General features: G+C 40.4%; 1 protein-coding gene across 12 annotated transcripts in view; it reads left to right on the top strand.

Moving 5' to 3' along the window:
- The window catches only part of TMCC1 (transmembrane and coiled-coil domain family 1), a 250,187-nt gene that overhangs the window by 38,206 nt on the left and 189,019 nt on the right, over positions 1–22,962 (top strand). For 3 of the 12 annotated variants that reach the window (XM_073009823.1, XM_073009818.1, XM_073009821.1), the window contains exon 3: positions 409–501. The exons of the other annotated variants lie outside the window; for them this stretch is intronic. The gene's annotated coding sequence lies outside the window, so the exon portion shown is untranslated. The remainder of the gene's footprint in view (positions 1–408; positions 502–22,962) is intronic. 12 annotated transcript variants of the gene reach the window in all.

Here is a 22,962-nt window from a genome sequence, read left to right as displayed (position 1 = left end):
GCAAAAAATTAACTTCTGTATGCTTTTAGCAAAAAGTTATTGTAAATTTTATTTATTTGAGATAAGGTCTTGCTATGTTGCAGCAACTGCTGGTCTCAAGAAATCCTCCTGCCTCAACAGCTAGAGTAGCTGAAACTATAGGCATGCACCCACACCTGGCTCTGTAAATTTTATCTTCATGTCTCTGGAAGACACAGTAACTTTTGGGATAAGTAAAGTTTCAGGAGTAGTGTTTCTTATTGTTGTTTGTTTGTTTTTTGAGACAGGGTTGGAGTGCAGTGGCACCATCTCGGCTCATTGCAACCTCCGCCTCCCGGGCTCAAGTGATCCTCCCACCTCAGCCTTCTGAGTAGCTGGGACCACAGGCACATGCCACCACGCCTGACTAATTTGTTCTGTTTTTGGTAGAGACGGGGTTTCACCATGTTGCCCAGGCCGGTCTCAAACACCTGAGCTCAAGCAATCCACCCGCCTCAGCCTCCAAAGTGCTGGGAATTACAGGTAGGAGCCACCATGTATCACCCCATCCCCCTACCACCCCCCCACCCTTTTTTTTTTTTTTCTAAGCAAGCTAACACAGCACAGGAGTGTTGTTTTGGTTCAACTCTGAGTTAGAAAAATTTGGAACAAATAAATGATAGGTGTTGGTTAGACAAACTAAACAACAATTTAGGTGTTGTTTCCTAAATTCCCTATTTTCTCAATTATAAGAGGCATCTCTTTGCATTTTAAGTTTTGAAATTGTGTGCATCTAATATGGTAGTATTTCTCTTCAAAAGGCTGTTATTAAAGGTATGCCTTTTAATCAGTTGATGAGGTCTAGAATCAAGAAATTACATTAAGGCCGGGCACAGTGGCTCATGTCAGTAATCCCAGCACTTTGGGAGGCTGAGTTGGGTGGATCATTTGAGTGCAACATGACGAAACTCCATCTCTACAAAAAATACAAAAATTAGCCAGATGTGGTGGTGCACACCTGTAGTCCCAGCTACTTGAGAGGCTGAGGTGGGAGGATCACTTGAAGCCTGGGAGGCGGAGGTTGCAATGAGCAGTCACTCCAGTGCACTTCAGCCTAAGTGACAGACCGAGACCTTATCTCAAAAACTTATTTTTTAGTTTACATCCACTATCAATGTGCTAGTCTTGGCCACTATACATACTGCACATATTTAGTATTGACAGCTAAATTTTCTTTTGGCTAGCTAAGATTGGTATTACTACAGATTCTGAGACTTAATTTTGTATACTCTGTAAATACACCTGATGTCAGTAATTTAAGCATACCCTTGGAATAACCTTGTTTCGCAGACATACCTGAATGTGTGTTTTGAGCTAGGGAATCTGGGAGTGGCCAACCCTTGTCTGTGAGGAACATCTGGGCCCCATTCCATTATGTGGAACATCAGCTGTACAGGGGATCGGCCTGTATAGAGGATCAAGACCCTGAGTTTTGGGGTAAATGAAGGTTGTCAGGTGGAGGTCCTTAAGGGGAGGGTTTTAAGTGAAAAAGCTATATAAATTGCATGCTGTTTGTAAGCAGTTGTGGTTTTTCTGCCCAGTCCGCTGCCACTGGGCAGTATAGATATGTTGTCCAGCTTGCCATCACTGCACTGTAGTTAAGGTGGATGTCTTGTCCAGCCTTCTGCCACTGGACTGTATGTAAGGAGGTTCTTCTGTCCAGCCCACCGCTACATGACTCTCTCCCCTGTAGGCAAGCCCCTAATAAAATCCCATGTTTTATCTGGGTGTGGTGGCTCATGCCTGTAATCCCAGCACTTTGGGAGGCTGAGGTGGGCGGATCACTTGAGGTCAGGAGTTCGAGACCAGCCTGACCAACATAGTGAAACCCCCCTCTACTAAAAATACAAAAAAAATTAGCCAGTTTTGGTGGCATATGCCTGTAGTCCCAGCTACTTGGGGGGCCGAGGCAGGGGAATTGCCTGAACCTGGGAGGCAGAGGTTGCAGTGAGCCGAGATCGTGCCATTACACTCCAGCATGGGTGAGGGAGCAAGATTATGTCTCCAAAAAAAAAAAAAAAAATCCCATGTCTCATGTGCTGATTCTGGGTCTCTTCGTTGGCCTCTTGAACCTGTTGCCATCCCTATTGAGGTTAATAGGGGTTAGGCACAACCCATTCACTCTTCTTTTTAGACTGCCTAAAAGAATTTCTTCACTCAGAGACAGAAGTACCTCATCTACATGTTCTGCTAATTTAGTGAATCAGCTAGTTGAAGAGGAAAGTTAGATAATTTCATTGGAGATTGGACCGGAGTTAAAACTTGAAAGCCCAAGGCCACTTAATCTTTATTGGAGAAATTCATGACATTGTATAACATTGTTTTATTTTGAGAACCAATTCTTAACTTTCTTAACTGTTGTTTAAGAAAGTTAAACTGTTGTTTAAGAAACTGTTGTTTAAGAAACACGTTGCTCATACGTGTTTGAAATCCCGTTTGACATTTAATGCATTATTCATTGATTCATAGTTTTGAATTTGGAACTTAGAAAACCTGAATTGTGGCCAGGCGCGGTGGCTCACGCCTATAATCCCAGCACTTTGGGAGGCCGAGGCGGACGGATCACAAGGTCAGGAGATCGAGACCATGGTGAAACCCCGTCTCTACTAAAAATAGAAAAAATTAGCCAGGCGCAGTGGCGGGCACCTGTAGTCCCAGCTACTTGGGAGGCTGAGGCAGGAGAATGGCGTGAACCCGGGAGGCGGAGCTTGCAGTGAGCCGAGATTGCGCCACTGCACTCCAGCCTGGGCGACAGAGCAAGACTCCGTCTCGGGGAAAAAAAAAAAAAAAAAAAAGAAAACCTGAATTGTAGGTCCTAAAGCAGTGTTTTTGGAAAAAGAAATACTGATAGTAGATTACCTGGAAGTTGTTGCAATGGAATTCTGACACTACTGGGAGTTAACATAGACTTTATAGGTTAAGGTCACAGTCCCCCACAAGACTATCCTCACTTAAGACACCCGCCACAAATTTGGAGGTCCCTTCGCTACCTGTGCTCCTGACCACTGGCTACCTATGCAGGAGTTCCCATGATCCATTCAGGTTCAGAAATTCACTAGAATGATTCACAGTGCTCGGGAAAGTGCTACACACTACTTAAAATTACAGTTGTATTATCCTGAATATTCCCCACTAATATTTTTTTAAAACTTTATTTTGAAATGATTGTAGATTGACAGAAAGTTGCAAAAATAGCACAGAGTCCCTTGAATCCTTCCCCTAGTTTCCCCCAGTGCTGGCATCTTATGTAACTGTAGTATAATATCGAAACTAGGAAATTGACATTGGTATAGTATTACTAAACTTTTTTGCTAAGTCATTTGGCCATTTTGGAATCTGAAGAACCAGTGTTTTCTTTAACTCTCGTTACTTCTCTAGAAATGTTTATCTTTTCCTAAATCTCTAATTTGTGATACTGCAGCTTCTGTTTAAAACAGGAGCTTACATTTTCCATTCATTTACCTTTTTAAAAAATGAATTATAATATCTACTATTTTTATGACTTAAGAAAAATCATTGAAACATCACTGAGAACTGTTTGCTTACCATCAAAATGGGCAATTTCCCTAGGCAACCATATCCATACTCAGGCTTTAGAATAGTCACTGTGAAATCATGTGGGGTTTTTTGTTGTTGTTGTTGTTTTTAGGCCAAGGAAGCTATCCAAGAATTTTGTGAATGAGGCTGAGAATTTACCTTGCCAGAATTCATGGGGAAGATGTGTTTCTTGTTTTGTGTGGTCAAAGAGGGTTTATCATCCAAACGTTGCCCCCATTTCTTCTCCTTTTTCTGCTGAGTTTTTTTTTTCTTTTGATTTTTTAGGTGTCTAGAGACTAACTTCTTTAAATGTTATTTTTTGGTAGAGTTTTATTTTTAGTGATTTATCTTGGGATAAGTTGAGTAAGAGATTCAGATTTCAAGACAAACCAGGAATGATTTGTCTTTGCTTTGGGACTTGACATGAAGTATTAAGAAAATGAGATATTAAGAAAAACTCGACAAGGTGTTAAGAAAAACTCAAAAAACCAATTTGTAGTTTTATTATGAAAGCTACAATCAGACATTCTTAGATTGCTTTATTTTATTCAATGGAGTTTGAGTTTTTGATGGTTTCTTCATGTAAATAGGAAGCCACCAGAAGAAGACCTGTCCTAAGTAAACTTCATTATCTTAGCTAAAGGGACCTTGCCAAAGAAAATTTAGTATGGTGAAGATCATGGTGATAGGAGTTTGACCTAGTGGTGAATGTTTTGTGATTGCTGGCAACTGAACTTTGACTTAGGCAGTCTGGACCATATCTGATGATTCTTGAGCATGGTTCATGCATTTGTTCATTCATGCAACACATTTTTATTGGGTCACCTAGGCAATGGGATATTATGTGGAGCAAAAACTGCTGTGATACCCTTCCCCCATGGAACTTAGGGTCTGGCGGAGAAGACAGAAATGTTAAATTAAGTGTTTAAATTACACCTGTGATAGTGGCATAAGAGTAGGTAGTGGGTAATACTTACATTAGTGAGATTTGACCAGATTAGAGAAGGCATCCTCAATAAATGATACTTGTGCTATGATCTAAAGGAGGAGTAGATGTTAACTTGGCAAAGAAAGGAGAGGTGGGAGATGGTTGTCCAGACAGAAGAAACAGCAAGTGCAGAGGCCGTGTGGTGGAAGGGAGAATGGTAAAATGAGGGACCTAATTAAGGCTAGTGTGGCTTAAGCAGTGAGAGTTAGAGAGAAAAAGATCATGGTTTGAAGTGAAGAGAGAGGCCTGTCCTTGTTAGGTTTTTTATAGGTCATGTTAAGAAGTTTTTGCCATTTTTCTAAGTATCCTAAGAGGAATAAGCAGCCATTAAAGGGTTTTTAAGCAAGAAAGGACACAGTCAGATTTTCTTTTTTTTTTTTTTTTTGAGATGGAGTCTCACTCTGTTGCCCAGGCTGGAGTGTGGTGGCGTGATCTCGGCTTGCTGTAACTTCTGCCTCCCAGGTTCGAGCGATTCTGCTATCTCAGCCCCCTAAGTAGCTGGGATTACAGTTGTGTGCCGTGACGCCAGGCTAATTTTTGTATTTTGGGTAGAGACGGGGTTTCACCATGTTGGCCAGGCTGGTCTTGAACTCATGACCTCAAGTGATCCACCCACCTCAGCCTCCCAGAGTGCTGGGATGTGAGCCACTACACCCAGCAGATTTGCTTTTTTGATAAGAACACTTGACTGAAATGCAAAGAATGGCTCGAAGGGGTACCAGAGTGGATGTAGGGGTATTGGTTAGGAATTTAGTTGTCCGTGTGATAGGTAAGGGTGACTCACTTAGAGTTGTGTTGGTGAAGAGGATAGAAAGGCATTAATTTAAGAATATTTAGGAGATGTAGTCAGCAGAACTTGATGATGGGTAGAATATGAAGTGGAGAAGAGAGGAGTCCTAGATTTCTGATTTAAGTAACTTAGTGCTCTTCACTGACAAAAGGAATGCTGAAGGAAGACAGGTTTTTTTTTTTGTTTTTTTTTTTAGGGGAAGATCATGATTTAGGTTTTAGATGTATCAATCTTCAGGTATGTTTTGATGGCAGCCAAAAAGAGGAGATAATGCATTGCTTAGATTCAGATATATCCTCTTATTTTGTTTAGTTTGATATTATTTTATTGATTTTTATTTTTGAGGTGGGGTGTGCATATTCACTCTGTTGCCCAAGCTGGAATGCAGTGGCTCAGTCATAGTTCACTGCAGCCTAGACCTCCTGGGCTCAAGCAATGCTCTTGCCTTAGCCTCCTTAGTAGCTAGGACTACAGGTGTGTGTCACCATGCCTGGCTAATTTTTTTAAGTTTATTTTTTTGTGGAGGCAGGGCCTTACTGTTCCCTAGGCTGGTCTTGAACTCCTGGGCTCAAGCAATCCTCTTGCCTTGGCCTTCTAAAGGGCTGGAATTACAAGTGTGAGCCATCATGCCTGGCCATTTTATTCTTAAGATACCAGTAAATACATATGTAGAAACTGATTTTTCATAGGGGTGTGCTTACAGGTACTATCCCTATCCTTTAGATTTTTGTATTTGTTTATATACTGCAGTGTATGCTACAGTTTTTTGTGTGTTTTTTTTTTCTTTTCTTTTTTTTTGAGCAACAAGGTCTTTCTCTGTTGCCCAGGCTAGAGTGCACACAATCATAGCTCACTGTACCCCAGTTTTAACCAAAGAATAGGTACTAAAAAATACTTTATGAATGATTGAATCAGTAATTGTAGTGCTTCCCAGAAATGCTGTTTCCTTGCCCATGTTTCTTGTGTGTTGGCAAATAATTAAGGATGCATTATTAATGGACACTTGGGCTGGTTAATAATATACTCCTCCTACCAATAATCTCCTCTCTTCCCATAAGCCTTCTATTTTTGTTCTAGAATTTTATAAAATGTTAAGACCAAAATGACCTCACTACTCAGAAATGTGTCATCTAATAGAGTCAACGTGGACAGAAAGTTACAAATTGAAAACAAAATAGGCATTGTTTGGCCTTGAGCTGTATTGTTCTTTATGCTAGCTGGTTTATGATTTTTTTTAAAACTCTTTTCTTCAGTTTTTAAAATTGTGGTAACACATAACATAAAATTTACCATCTCAACCATTTTTAAGGGTACGGTTGAGTGGTATTAAATATATTCATAATGTGTAACCATCAGGACCAGCCATCTGTATAGCTCTTTTTGTCTTGTAAAACCAAAACTCTCTCTTTGTGGTTGGCTTATTTTATTAGCATAATGTCTGTCCTCAAGGTTCATCTACGTTGTTGTATACTGCAGAATTTTCTTCCTTTATTTTTCTTTGAGACAGAGTCTCACTCTGTCACCCAGGCTGGAGTGCAGTGGCGTGATCTTGGCTCACTGCAACTTCTGCCTCCCAGGTTCAAGCAATTCTCCTACCTTGGACTTCTGAGTAGCTGGGATTACAGGTGCGTGCCACCACATCCAACTAATTTTTGTATTTTGAGTAGAGACAATGTCCCACCATTTTGGCCAGGCTGATCTCGAACTCCTAACCTCAAATGATCCACCTCCCTCAGCCTCCTGGAGTATTGAGATTACAGGCATGAGACACTGCACCTGGTCACCACTTTGTTTTTTCTTTTTTCAGGCAGGGTCTCATGCTGTTGCCCAGGTTGGAGTACAGTGGCACAATCAGGGCTCACTGCAGATTGACTTTCCAGGCTCAAACAATCCTCCTGCCTCAGCCTCCCAAGTAGCTGGGACTACAGGCCTGTGCAACCACACCCGGCTAATTTTTTTTGAATTTTTAGTGGAGATAAGGTCTTATTATGTTGCCCAGGCTGGCCTTGAACTCCTTAGTTTAAGCAATCCTCCTGCCTCAGTCTCCCAAAGTGCTGGGATTATGGGCATGAGCCACCGCGCCCGGCAATTTTTTTCCCTTTTAAGGCTGAATGACATTCCATGGTAGTGTATGCTGCATTTTGCCTATTCATCTATACTGCTGTGAGGGTGTATAGGTATCTCTTTGAGGCCTTGCTTTGAATTATTTTGTATATGTACCCAGAAGTAGAATTGCTAGATTAGGTGATAATTCTAATTTTAATTTTTTGGGAACCACCATACTGTTTTCCACAGTGGCTGTACCATTTTACATTCCCATCAGCAATGCACAAAGATTCCAATTTCTGCACATCATTACCAACACTGAACTTTCTGTTTTCCTTATAGTAGCCATCCTAATGTTTGTGGTTTATAATTTGATTAAAATATCATATCTGAATATTTTCTTACTCTTTCAATCTTTGAAAATTAAAATAGACTGAATTTTTGTTACATTGTCTTTAATAACTAAGTTGCTTGCCTTTTTACTAAGCAAATTTTTTTTGAAGGGATTTATGTGACAGTCTTTTTACCCTGCTGGAAGTCTGATCCACTCAACTGATGGCTTTATTTTTCTTTCCTCAAAAGCTAGAACTAAGCCTATGGGAAGGAAAGGAGTATACACTGGAGCCAAAGGCTGGTGCTACCTAGGCCTGTGGGGTGTGCATATTCAGAAGCTCTGCAGTTGGTTGGCCTGGATCTGTCAAAACATGTTTGGATAGCTCTGGCTGTGTACTGATTTATTTATGTGCTTCTGAGTGGTAACCCTGGGAATGAATACATTATGACTATTTATGGGGAATAGGCCCCCCAAAATCTGGCCATAAACTGGCCCCAAAACAGGCCATAAACAAAATCTCTGCAGCACTGTGACATGTTCATGATGACTGTAACCCGGAAAGAGGGCAAGGAACACCTGGCCCACCCAGGGTGGAAAACCGCTTAAAGGCATTCTTAAACCACAAACAATAGCATGAGCGATCTGTGCCTTAAGGACATGCTCCTGCTACGGATAACTAGCCCATCCCATCCCTTTATTTTGGCCCATCCCTTCATTTCCTATAAGGGATACTTTTAGTTAGTCTAATATCTATAGAAACAATGCTAATGACTGGCTTGCTGTTAATAAATACATGGGTAAATCTCTGTTCGGGGCTCTTAGCTCTGAAGGCTGTGAGACCCCTGATTTCCCACTTCACACCTCTATATTTCTGTGTGTGTCTTTAATTCCTCTAGCTTCGCTAGGTTAGGGTCTCCCCAACCAAGCTGGTCTCCACAACTATTGTTTGGAAAACTGTTGTATAGCTTGCTGGGGAAGAAAAACTCAGAGAAGCCTGACTGTTGAACAGGTTGTAAATTTACTGGTTTAATCTTCTGTGAATGTGTTTAAGAGATTAAGCCTTTTCCTGATCTCAGCAGGCAAATTCTAATATTTTGGATGCAAGTTATTTCACAGAAGGGACTCTGTGGTAGGAAGAGAGAATGTGAAATTAAATATCTATGTCTTAGGTCTGGCATAAATAGATACTGTTAATATCAGTGTGTTGGGTGTAAAATAATCTCTCTTCTGGTTTCAGGAAAGCATAGAGAAAAAAACTAAGATTCTTTTCTAATTTTTATTGACCCAGCTGAAACAGTGTAATGTCTTGCATTTTTAAGGCACTTAACTATTTGTTTAGTTGAATTGTTTGAAAGGATGGAAGAGAATAGGACCTTCCATATTTGAACAGTATAGCTAGAAGAACATTAATTGATGGAGGTGGTAGTATCCTTCCACATTTTTTTTCTATCAGGATTTAGACTACTACAGATTTTGTATCTTAAGAAAGAAATGCAGACGTGTTAGTAAAATACTAAGAGTTTTCAAATGATACCTAATCTAAATGTTAATTGAAATAGAATTCACAACAAACCTGCTCATGTAATCCTGAACCTAAAATAAAAGTTTAAAATAAATTTATGCATAAAAAGTAAAAAAAAGAAAGAAATATTGAATTAAATGTAATCCCCTTCAGTGGATGCGCACACATACATATATACCACGTATATATGTATGTGTGCGTGTATGTAGAGATACCTTTTTTTTTTTTTTTTTTGAGACGAGGTTTGCTCTGTCACCCAGGCTGGAGTACAGTGGCGTGATCTTGGCTCACTGCAAGCTCTGCCTCATGAGTTCATGCCATTCTCTTGCCTCAGCCTCCTATGAGTAGCTGGGACTACAGGTGCCCGCTGCCACCCCTGGCTAATTTTTTGTATTTTTTTAGTTGAGACAGGGTTTCACCTTGTTAGCCAGGATGGTCTCGGTCTCCTGACCTCGTGATCCTCCCGCCTCGGCCTCCCAAAGTGCTGGGATTACAGGTGTGAGCCACCGCGCCCAGCTGAGATCCTTCTTTTTTTTTTTTTTTTTTTTTTTTTTGAGAGTCTCGCTCTGTTGCCCAGGTTGGAGTGCAGTGGTACGATCTCTGCTCACTGCACCATCTGCCTCCTGGGTTCAAGCGATTCTCATGCCTCAGCCTCCCAAGTAGCTGAGATTACAGGCAAGAGCTACCACACCCAGCTTTTTGTACTTTTAGTAGAGGTGGGGTTTCACCATGTTGGCCAAGCTGGTCTCGAACTCCGGACCTTGGGTGATCTGCCCACCTGGGCCTCCCAAAGTGTTGGGATTACAGGTGTGCATCCAGCCGATGTAGAGATACTTAACAAATAAGCGCACTAGTCTAATCCTTATTAAATCTTGCTCTGTTAAATTTACTTTATGATCATGATGTGATACATGTTTAATAGTAGTAGTAGCAGTAAGAAAAAGTTAAAAGTTCTTTTGTGCCAGATTGTATATTAAGTGCCTTCCGTGTATATATTGTGTCATTTGTTCTTTACAATAAGATTATAGAATGGGCAATACTTTTATCTCCATTTTGGAAATTGAGTAATTTACTCAAGGACCAACGATTAGTAGAGGAACGAGCCATAGTAGCAGAATGTTTCTATGATGTAGGAAGTCAGGTCATAAGAGGAATGAAGGTAGGGGAGGATTAGATTTGAAGAGAGTTAAGTGTGAAATAGTCCTTCATGAGAATATGGGAGTGAATAGACTAGAGAAACATAGATTACAGAATAGAATCAAATGCTCATTTGAGGTTAGTGGACGTGAATTTAAAGTTTCATTGGTTGACACGGATTTGTGTATTTTCTTTTCAACTGTAAGGGTTCAGGTGTGGAATCAGAGTTAGATTGGCAGGATTGGGGTTTTGCCAATTGTTTAAGGAAAGGAGAAGGCCAAGGAAGCTAAGGGTGTGCGAGGGAATGTTTATAATGATGGTTCATATAATCTAAGCTAGAGGACTTATTTTAGGAGAAGGGGTTAAATAGAATGGAAGTGGAGTTATTTTTATCCTGTTTGTATTCACTGTTTTCAACAGATGCTCCTAGGAGATTCATAAGCCCACAAAGAACCTCAACCCTTACCTCACACTAGACACAAAAATTAACTTCAAATAAATCATAGGCCTAACTTGAAGAGCTAAAACCATACAACTCCAGAAAGTTTTTGTCAGAAAGAAAATAGAGGAGAAAATCTTAGTGACCTTGGGGTAGGCAAAGATTTCTTAAGACACAAAAAGCATGAAGTATGAAGGAAAAAAAATCACTAAATTGGATTTCATCAAAATTAAAAACTTTTAATCTTTGAAAGATACCTTTAAGAAAATGAAAAAGTAGGCCTTGGGCTGGGAGAAAATATTTGCAGAACATGTATCTGACAGAGGATGTGTATCTAGAAGATACAAAGAATTGTAACTCAAGAATAGAAAGACAACCCCTTAAGAAAAGGGGAAAACAATTTGAATAAAGTTCATCAAAGAATATAAATGACAAATAAGCACATGAAAAGATGCTCAAACTCATAAGTCATTAGGGAAATACAAATTTAAACCATAATGAGATACCACTGCATGCTCCCTAGAATGGCTGTAATGAATAGGATTAGTCACATGGTGACAAGAATGGAGGAGCATCTGGAACTCCCATACACTGAGGATAGGAATGTGAAATGGATCAACTACTTTGGAAGACAATTGGGCAGTTTCTTTCAGAGTAAATGTGAAGATGCCATGCGATTCATCCATTCCATTTCTAATTATTCAAGAAAAATGAAACTGTATATCCACAAAAAAGACTTGTACAGAAACATTCACAGCAGCTTTATTGGTAATAGCTACAAACTGTAAACAGCTCACATATCCGTCAAGTGTATGGATAAACAAATTTGGTGTATTTATACAATGGAATACTACTCAGCAATAAAAAGAACAGTTGATACTGTCAACAACCTAGATGGATCTCAAAATAATTTGGTTTAATGAATGAAGCCAAACTTAAGAAGAGTACATTGTATGTACTTGGAGAACTAATGTCTTGCAATAGATTTCTAAGCACTATTAGGAGCATATGACTTAAACAATTTTTAGAAGTCAGGGAGTAAGTATGCTTAAATAAAATACAATCTGTGAAACAAATTTCTGAATTATTATCACTTCACTGGACACTCTAACTTGACCATATTTCTGACTTTAATGTAACTCTCTCTTATTCTGTAGTCACATGTTTGCTTGCTCATTAGTTCACATAACATTTATTCAGCATCTGTTTGAGCCAAGGCACTGTAACTACCTGTTTTTTTTTTTTTAATTTACCATACTTTTGTAAGGTCCTTTTTCTTTGGCTGCTTCTGATTGCAGTAAACATAGGAAGTTTAATAAAACAATTTTCATGACTGAGGAGAGAGCATTCTATTTTCAAAATTATGTATGTGTGAATGAATGAACGACAGGATCTTGCTGTGTTACCCAGGACTATGTACAGTGGTGTGATCATAGTTCATTGCAGGCCAGAACTCCTGGGCTCAAGTGATCCTCCTGCCTTTTTTTTTTCTTCTTTTTCTTTCTTTCTTTTTTTTTTTTTTTTTTAGTAGAGATTGAGGTCTTGCTGTGTTGCACAGGCTGGTCTTGAACTCCTGGGCTCAAGTGATCCTCCTGCCTCAGCGTCCCAAAGTGATGGGATTATAGGCATGAGCCATTATGCCTGGCCAGCATTCTTCAATGTCTGCCGAACTTGATTATATCTTTCTTATTTTTGTTTTAACTTTTGGGTTTCCTCCTACTGGGTTAGTAATGTCTCATAAAACAAAGAGGTCAAGAGAAAGATTTGTTTTGAGTGTGAATGACTGGTTGGTAAAAGATGTTGCTAAATCACAAATTCCCTTAGTAGGTGGTTGGAAAAATGTTGCTTCTTATAAAATAGAAGCACAAGAAAGAAATAACTAAGAATAGAACTGTTGAATACATTTTCAGTGTAGCAAAGCATAAAGTATGTATTACCTTCAAAACCATTTCAAATGACCTACAGTGAAGGAGAAAGCATAAATTGGATAGGTTTTTAAAATCTAAAAAACATGGCTAAGGCTTCACTTCTATAAGTAGTGTAATCATAGCTCCCTGCAGCCTCTATCTCCTGGGTTCAATGGATCCTCCCACCTCAGCCTCCTGAGAAGCTGGGACAACAGGCATGTGCCACTATGCCCAGCTGAAGTGATCCGCCTGCCTTGGCCTCCCAAAGTGCTGGGATTATAGTAGTGAGTCACCATGCCCAGCCCAAAAGAGAATTTTTCCCCCAACCCCTTTTGGCTGCCAAATACTAAAGTATTTGTGAGACTCTGACCTTTTTTTTTTGCCCACATATCTCACATGATGTTTGATGTTTTTCTTTTTTTTTTTTTCTTTTTCTTTTTTTGAGACAGAGTCTCACTTCTTTGCCCAGGTTGAAGTGCAGTGATGTGATCACGGCTCGCTGCAGCCTGCACCTCTCCAGCTCAAACAATCCTCGCACCTCAGCCTCTTGAGCAGCTGGCACCACAGGTGCGTGCCACCACACCTGGCCACTTAAAAAATTTTTTTTTTGTAGAGACAGGGTGTCCCTATGTTGCCCAGACTGGTCTTGACGTGATATTTTTCTATTGGGGGTGAGATTAGGTGGAATTTCACGGTATTTTACCTGATATTTCATGACTCTTGCCATTGCAGACACTTAGGCTCTTTGGGTACATTCTATTATCAACTCCTGAAGTTGTCACAACCCTTGTCTGAGGTACTTCTACATCAGTGAGGGTTAACTGAATTGTCTAATGCAGTGTGTTTCAGTTTCATGCTGCCTCTTTCCTTCTCTCCATTGGTTATTAACTATTTGTTTTGATAGTGTATATCTGATTTATATACTTCAATGATAGTATTTATTTATGTATCTTTATTTCAAAAAGCATTTGAAAATTATAGACTTCCGAGGAAAGCTGGATACCTTTCCTCACCTTCATTTTGAGATAAGTAATTACTCGTGGGAGTAAAAAAGTAATATTTAGGGTAGTTGGGAATGTCTGTAGACATGGAGATATTTATAGATTATTTGTACTTTTTCCTCAGAATATCTCACCCCTTTCTTCCTTTTTTTTTCTGTTGATTGCTCAAGTGGCTTGCTATTGGTTCGTATTTAAAATCCTCATCTATATTAATTATGATGCTTCAGGCCTGGCCCATATGGAAGTAGTTCTAGCACTATGTGTGTATGTGTGTGTGTGTGTGTGAGAGAGAGAGAGAGAGAGAGAGAGTGTGACAGGGTCTTGCTCTATCGCCCAGGCTGGAGTGCAGTGGTGTGATCTCAGCTCACTGCAACCTCCGCCGCCTGGGCTCTAGCAATCCTCCTCAGCCTCCTGAGTAGCTGGGCCTACACCACCATACCCACCTAATTTTTGTAGAAACAGGATTTCACCATGTTGCCCTGGCTGAACATTCTTTTTTTTTTTTTTTTTTTTTTTTTTTTTGAGACCAAGTCTTGCTCTGTCGCCCAGGCTGGAGTGCAGTGGCGTGATCTCGGCTCACTGTATGTTCCACCTCCCGGGTTCACACCATTCTCCTGCTTCAGCCTCCTGAGTAGCTGGGACTACAGGCGCCCGCCACCACGCCCGGCTAATTTTTTGTATTTTTAGTAGAAATGGGGTCTCACCGGGTTAGCCAAGATGGTCTCGATCTCCTGACCTCATGATCCGCCCACCTCGGCCTCCCAAAGTGCTGGGATTACAGGCGTGAGCCACCACGCTCGGCCTGAACATTCTTAATAGGCTAGGATTCATAATCTAGCTTTGCTCTTCAGACAGATTGTCCTCTAGATACGTTGAGCCTTGTAGACATCCTTTCCCTCTTTCACCTTTTAAATTTCATTTTCAAAAAGGAACAGTATATTTCTTTGGAATAACACAGGGGTCTAATTTTTGGGTCACAGGTAGCATCAAAGAAGGAAGTATTTTGAGAATGAAGAGCTTTAATTCTTACTAGTTCAGCAGTTAAGTTAGAAAACTAAAATAAAGGATTCAATTCTCCATCAGCTGCCTGCCTAGACCAGATTTTGGATTTCAGATCAAAAGATGCAGACTACAAATAGTGTTAGAATCAAGGCAGAATGACCTAGCACCTTTCTTGCGGTTACCCTTCAGGAATGGTGAGGGAAGATGGGAGAGGCAGGGAAGACAAGGTGAAAACTACTAGTGCAAACTCTGGATTTAATTTGTACGTTCCTGAAAACAAAGGTAAGAAAAAAAAAAAAAAACACCTAGTGTTGGGGATTGTTAGAATTTATTCCTGCGTATGTATCATATACCTAGGATTTGTAGGTTTCAAACATTTAATTATTTTTCTCAGTTCTACCCAAAAGACCCCCGTCTGTGTGGATGCCAGATGGAATACTAGTCCACACTTTGTACGTTTCTTTCTGTATCTCCATTCACTCCTGAAATCGTGGCAGTGTTTTTCCACCTATAATATTATTATTTCTAGATTTTTTAGCTTTTTATACATTGCTAGATTTTGTAGATTGTTGGTAGATATCCTTATTAAGCTAAGGGAGTTCTTGTCTGTCTTAGTTTGTTGGGAGTATTTATCGTAAATAGATATTGGAATAGTCTGATGCATTTTCTGCATTTATTGTTATGATCACATGGTTTTCTTATTTAGTTTGTTAATATGGTGAACTGCATTGATTTTTGAATGTGAACCAGCCCTGCATCTCTGGGATAAACCCAGGGATTTATCCAGGGATGCATTATCTTTTTATATAATGCTGTATTTGATTTGCTAATATTTTGTTAAAGGTTTTTGCATATATGTTCATTAGAGATGCTGGTCTGCGTGCAGAGGTTTTTTTTTTTTTGGTGGTGTCTGTTTTGTTTTGGTATTAGAGTAATGTTAGTCTCATAAAATGAGTTGGGAAATGTTCCTTTCTCTTTTTTGCAAGAGAGAGTAGAATTGTTATTGTTTCTTATTTAAATGGTTGGTAGAATTAACCATTAAAACCATCTGGGTCTGGAGTTTTCCTTTTTGGGAAGTTTTGAACTACAAATTCACTTTCTTCATTAGAGTTATTTAGATATCTGTTTTTCCTTCTATATTTTTTGTAGTTCATGTCATATTTCAAGGAATTGGTTTATTTTATCTAAGCTATCAAATTTAGGGTCATAGAGGTGTTTGTAATATCTTTTATTATTCTTTTAACATCTATTGGATCAGTATTGATATCCTTTCTCCTTCATTCCTGATATTGGTAATTTATGTCTTTGTTTATTTCTTGGATAGCCTGGCTATAAGTTCATCAATTTTATCAATCTTTTCAAAGAACCAGCTTTTGCTTTCATTGGTTTTTCTACATTGTGTTTCTCTTGTCAGTTTTATTGATTTCTGCTCTAATTTTTATTATTTTTTTCCTTCTGTTTTAGTTTTAATTTGTTCTTTTTTTACTGTGCCAAGGTAGAAGCCTAGGTTATTGATTTTAGGTCTTTTTTTATAATGTAAGATGTAATTAAGACTATACATTTTCCTCTAAGTGCTGTTTTAGCTGTATCTCATAAATTTTGATAGTGTTGTATTTTTGTTTACTTTGCAAGTATTTTTTAAGGTAGATAAACTTCCTTTCTGTTTTCTGCTATACTTGCAGATATTTTTAAAATTTCCTTTTGACTTCATCTTTTAATCATGGGTTATTTAGAAGTGTATTGTTTAATATCCACATATTTGGAGGGACTTTCCTAATATATTTTGTTATTGATTTTAGTTTTATTCTATTATGGTCTGAGAATGTACTTTGTATTATTTTTATTTTTATTTATTTTGAAGGTTTCTTTTATGACACAGAATATGGTATATCTTTGTGAATGTTCTATGTGTACTTGAAAAGAATGTATATCCAGCTTTTGTTCAGTGGAGTGCCCTACAAATGTCACCCAGGTCAAATTAGGTGATAGTGCTGAACTGTTGAGGTCACGTCTACCTGCTTACTTGTGTGTGTGTATCTGTGTGTGTGTGTGTGTTTTGTTTTTTTTTTTTTTTAGACAAAGTCTCACTCTATCACCCAGGCTGGAATGCAGCAGCACGATATCTGCTCACTGCAACCTCTGCCTCCCAAGTTCCAGTGATTCCCACACCTCAGTCTCCTGAGTAGCTGGGACTACAGGTGCATGCCACCAAACCCAGCTAATTTTGGTAGTTTTGGTAGAGACAGGGTTTTGCCATGTAGGCCAGACTGTCTTGAACTCCTAGCCTGAAGTGATCTGCCCACCCCAACCTCCTAAAGTGCTGGGATTACTGTGGTGAGCCACTGTGCCTGGCCAATCTGCGTACTTGGTTTATCAGTTACTGAGGGTTAATAGTTAAAAGTCTATTACTATAATTGTAGATTTGTCTTTATTTTCTGTCATATCTATCAGTTTTGCCTCATGTATTTTGAAGCTTTGTTTTAAGGTACATACAAATTTAGAATTGTTATGTCTTCTTAGAGAATTGACCCTATTATCATAATGCTCCTTGTATTAGTTAGTTTTCACACTGCTATAAAAAACTACCAGAGACTGGGTAATCTATAAAGAAAATAGGTTTAATTGACTCACAGTGTCAAATGGCTGGGGAGGCCTCAGGAAACTTACAATCATGGCAGAAGGGGAAGCAAGGCAGGAGCCGGGGCAGAACTGCCACACACTGTAAAACCATCAGATCTTGTGAGAACTCACTATCACAAGAACAGCATGGGGGAAGCCACCACCATAATTTGGTTACCTCACACCAGGTTCCTCCCTTGATATGTGGGGATTATAATTCAAGATGAGGTTTGGGTGGAGATACAGAGGCAGCCAAACCATTTCATTCCACCCTTAGCCCCTTCCAAATTTCATGACCGTCTTACACTTCAAAACACAATCATGCCTTCTCAACAGTTCCTGAAAGTCTTAATGCATTCCAGTATTAACCTCAAAGTCTAAGTCCAAAGTCTATCTGAAACAAGTCAAGTCCCTTTCACTTATGAACCTGTAAAATAAAAAGTTAGTTACTAACAAGATACAATGGGGTTACAGGCATTGGGTAAATGCCCCCTTTGCAGAAGGGAGAAATTGGCCAAAGTGAAGGGGCTGCAAAGCCCCATGCAAGTCTGAAACCCAGCAGGGCAACCTTTAAATCTTAAAACTCCGAAATAATCTCCTTTGACACCATGTCTCACATCCAGGGCTTGCTGATGCAAGAGGTGAGCTCCCAAGGCCTTGGGCAGCTCCGCCCCTCTGGCTCTGCAGGGTCTATCCCCTGCAGCTGCTTTCACTGGCTGGTGTTGAGTGCCTGTGGCTTTTCCAAATGCACGGTGTAAGCTGTTGGTGGATCTACCATTTTGGGGTCTGGAGGATGGTGGCCCTCTTCTCACAGCTCCACTAGGCAGTGTCCCAGTGGGGATTCTGTGTAGGGGGTCCAGTCCCACATTTCCTCTCTGCACTGTTCTAGTAGAGGTTCTCCATGAGGGCTCTGCCCCTGCAGCAGACTTCTGCCTGGACAACCAGAGATTTCCATATATCCTCTGCAATCTAGGTGGAGGTTCCCAAACCTCAATTCTTCTGTGTATCTGCAGACCCAGTACCACATGGAAGTGGCCAGGGCTTGGGGCTTGCACCCTCTGAAGCAATGGCCTGAGCTGTATGTTGGCCCCTTTTATCTACGGCTGGAGCTGGAGCAGCTGGGAGACAGGAGGCCATGTCCTGAGGCTGCACAGAGCAGCAGGGCCCTGGGCTCCACCCAGGAAACCATTTTTCCCTCCCTGGCCTCCGGACCTATGATGGGAGGGTCTGCTATGAAGATCTCAGAAATGCCCTGGAGACATTTTCCACATTGTCTTGGAGAATAACATTGGGCTTCTCTTTACTTATGCAAATTTCTGTAGCCAGCAGCTTGAATTTCTCCCCCAGAAAATGGGTTTTTCTTTTCTACTAGGTGGTAAGGCTGCAAATTTTCCAAACTTTTATGCTCTGCTTCTCTTTTCAACATAAGTTCCAATTTCAGACTATCTCTTTGTGAACGCATATGACAGTATGCTTTCATTATTATTATTCTTTTTTTGAGATGGAGTCTCACTCTGTTGCCCAGACTGGAGTGCAGTGGTGCGATCTTGGCTCACTGCGACCTCTGCCTCCCGGTTCAAGGGATTCTCCTGCCTCAGCCTCCCGAGCTGGGACTACAGTTGTATGCCACCGTGCCCAGCTAATTTTTGTATTTTTAGTAGAAATGGGGTTTCACCATGTTGGCCAGATTGGTTTCAAACTTCTGACATCAGGTAATCCACCTGCCTTGGCCTCCCAAAGTGCTGGGATTACAGGCATGAGCCATTGTGCCCAGCCGACAGTACACTTTCAGAAAAAGCCAAGTCACATCTTGAATGCTTTGCTGCTTAGAAATTTCTTCTGCCAGATACCCTAAATCATGTCTTTCAAATTCAAAGTTCCACGGATCTCTAGGGCAGGGGCAAAATGCCACCAGTCTCTTTGCTAAGGCATAGCAAGAGTGACCTTTGCTCCAGTTCACAATACATCTCTCTCATCTCCATCTTGGGCCACTTCAGCTTGGATTCATTGTCCATATCACAATGAGCACTTTGGTAAAAACCTTTTAACAAGTCTCTAGGAAGTCCCAAACTTTCCCACATCTTCCTGCCTTCTTCTGAGCCCTCCAAACTTTTCCAGCCTCTGTCTGTTACCCAGTTCCAAAGTCACTCCACATTTTCAGGTATCTATAGTAGTACCCCATTCCTGGTACCAGTTTTCTGTGTTAGTCCATTTTCACACTGCTATAAAAAACTACCTGAGGCTGGGTAATTTATAAAGAAAAGAGGTTTAATTTGACTCTCAGCCCCACATGACTGGGAAGGCCTCAGGAAACTTAAAATCATGGCAGAAGGTGAAGGGGAAGCAAGGCATGTCTTAGGTGGCAGCAGGAGTGGGGTGGGGAACTGCCACATACTTTTAAACAATCAGATTTCATGAGAACTCACTATCACAAGAACAGCATGGGGAAACCACCCCCATGATCCAGTCACCTCCCACCAGGTCCCTCCCTTGACATGTGTGGATTACAGTTCAAGATGAGATTTGGGTGGGGACACAGAGCCAAACCAGATCACCCCTCTTTATCCTTGACAGTCTTTCTTGTTCTGAAATCTACTTTTCCTGCAATTCATTTGGCTACACTAGCTTTCTTTTGATTAATTAGTGTTTGTATGGTATTTTTCCTCCATTGTTTTATGTTTTTCCTTTTTAAATCTTTGCTTAGCAGGCTTCTTGTGGACCAAATATAGCTAGATCTTGCTTTTTTTTTTTTTTTTTGGCGACAGGTTCTCACTCTGTCATCCTGGTTGGAATACAGTAGCACAATCATGGCTCACTGCAGCCTTGACCTCCTGGGTTCACTCGATCCTCCCACCTCAGTGTCCTAAGTAGCTGGAAAAGGCACATGCCACCATGCCCAGTTATGTTTTGTATTTTTGTAGAGACAGGGTTTCACCATGTTGCCCAGGGTAGTCTTGGGCTCCTGGGCTCAAGTGATGCTTCTGCCTCAGCCTCCCAAAGTGCTGGGATTATGGGTGTGAGCCATTACGCCCAGCCTGGTCTGCTTTTTTTTCCCCCCCTGCAGTCTGACAATCGTTTTTTAACTGGTAAGACTATTTACATTTAAAGTGATTATTAGTATAATTAGATGAAAACCTACCATCTTGCTAGCTCTTCTCTATTTGTTGCATTTGTTGTTTGCTTCTTTTTTGAGACAGGGTCTCTCTCTGTCACCCAGGCTGGAGTACAGTGGCATAGTTATGGTTCAGTGTAGCCTAGACCTCCCAGGCTCAAGTGATTCTCTCACCTCGGTCTCCCCAGTAGCTGGTACTACAGGTGCATACCACCATGCCTGGTGAATTTTTAAATTTGTAGATATGGGGTCTCACTATGTTGCCCAGGCTGGTCTCAAACTCTTGGGCTCAAGCGATCCTCCTACCTCTTGAGTAGCTGGGACTATAGGTGTGTGCCACCATGTCTCGCTAATTTTTCTATTTTTTGTAGAGAAGAGGTCTTGCCATGTTGCCTAGGCTAGTCTTAAACTTCTGAACTGAAATAATTCTGCTGCCTCAGCCTCCTGAGTAGCTGGGACTATAGGCATGCGCCTGGGTGGTTTTTTTCCTACTGCCTTCTTTGGTGTGATTTTTGTTTAAAATTCCATTTTACTTATTCTATTGACTTATCACTTACATTTCTTTAAAAAGGTTTTTAGTGGTTGCCTTTTGGTTTACATTATACATTTTAAAATAACCTGAGTTTTTCAGGTGTTTTACCACTTTGCATTTAGTTAAAGTATGGTTGTAGTGTGTTCCCAGTTCTTCCCTCTTTTTCCTTGTGCTGCTGTTGTTAAGCATTTTACTTTTACCTGTGTCATACTTATCCAGTACATTGTTATTGCTTTAAGCAGTTATCTTTTAGAGCAATGAAAAATTAAAAATATACTTTACCTTCATTTATTCTTCATTTTGTAGATTCAAGCTTCTTTCTTTTATATATTTTTCTGCCTGAAGGACTTCTGTTAATATTTCTTATAGGGTGGGTCTCCTGGTAGTGTATTCTCTATTTTTGCTTGTCTGGGGGGAAAGCCTTTATTTTGTACTTATGAAGGATATTTTCACTGGATGTAGAATACTGGATGGGCAGCTTTCTTTTCAGCACTTTAAAGTTGTCACTCCACTGTCTTACAAAGTTTCTGATGGTACGTTTATTGTAATCGTTATCCTTATTCCTCTGTATGTAACATATTTTCCCCTCTTTGACTGCCTTCAAGAGCCTTTGGCTTTCAGCATTTTGAATATGATATGCCTAGATATCCTTTTTTTTTTTTTTTTTTTGAGATGGAGTCTCTCTCTGTCGTCCTGGCTAGAGTACATTGGCGCGATCTCGGCTCACTGCAACCTCTGCCTCCCAGGTTCAAGTGATTCTCCTGCCTCAGCCTCCTGAGTAGCTGGGATTACAGGCATGCACCACCACGCCTGGCTAATTTTTGTATTTTTAGTAGAGATGGGGTTTCACCATGTTGGTCAGGCTGGTCTCGAACTCCTGACCTTGTGATCTGCCCACCTCAGCCTCCCAAAGTGCTGGATTACAGGCATGAGCCCCCTTTTTTGGTATTGTTTGGCATTTTCAGTTTTTTTTTTTTTTTGAGACAGGGTCTTGCCCTGTCATCCAGGCTGGAATGCAGTGGCACGCTCACGGCTCTCTGCAGGAATGCAGTGGCATGCTCACGGCTCTCTGCAGCTGCAACCTCCAGGGCCCAAGCAGTCCTCCCACCTCAACTTCTCAAGTAGCTGAGATCACAGACATGTGCCATGATTCCCGGCTGATTTTTTAGTTTATTTTTAGGGACGAGGTCTCCCTGTGCTGCCCAGGCTGGTCTCCTGGGCTCAAGCCATCCTCCCGCCTCAGCCTTCCAAAGTGCTGGGATTATAGGCATGAGGCACCATGCCCAGCCTGTTTTCAGAGTTTCTTATTCTTACTCTGTAGTTTAGTGTCTTATCACTAATTTTGGTAAATTCTTGGCCATTCAAATGTTTCTTCTCTATTGACTCTTCTGGATTTCTCCCACAGCTGTTGTATGTTCTCCAGGAAGGAAAATCTCTTTATATTTCAGTTTGGGTAGTTTCTACTAGCCTATTTTCAAGTTTACTGATTCTTTTTTCAGCTGTTTCAAGTCTACTGGTAAGCCTCTCAAAGCCATTTGTCATTACTATATCTTTATTTCTAATTTGGTTTCCACTTGATTTTTTATAATTTTCATTTCTCTCTGTGAAATTACCTGTCTGATCTCATATGTTGTCTGCCTCTTCCATTAGAGTTTTTACTATATTAATCATGTTTTAAATTTACTGTCTTGTGGTTCCAGAATTTATGTCATACATGGGTGTGGCTCTGATAATTGCTTTGTCCCTTTGGGCTGTGTTTTTATTACTGCCTTTGCCGTGCTTCATAATTTTTGTTTAAAGCTGAATGTGCTGTATATGACAGGAGATACTGAGGTATATACTTGATATGCTTATAGAAGACTGCTAGTTTCCTGCAAGTCCTTTAGGGTGGAGATTTGTGTTAATCTGTTCAGGCATTGGTCTGTGTTTGATGTTTATTATTGCTATGGTTACTGGAGTTGACATTTGTTGTTGCCAT

Source organism: Chlorocebus sabaeus, chromosome 22, assembly GCF_047675955.1.
Source record: "Chlorocebus sabaeus isolate Y175 chromosome 22, mChlSab1.0.hap1, whole genome shotgun sequence".
Taxonomy (NCBI): Eukaryota; Metazoa; Chordata; class Mammalia; order Primates; family Cercopithecidae; genus Chlorocebus; species Chlorocebus sabaeus.
The sequence above is the reverse complement of the archived record's forward strand: the minus strand, read 5'-3'. Positions and strand labels throughout refer to the sequence as shown.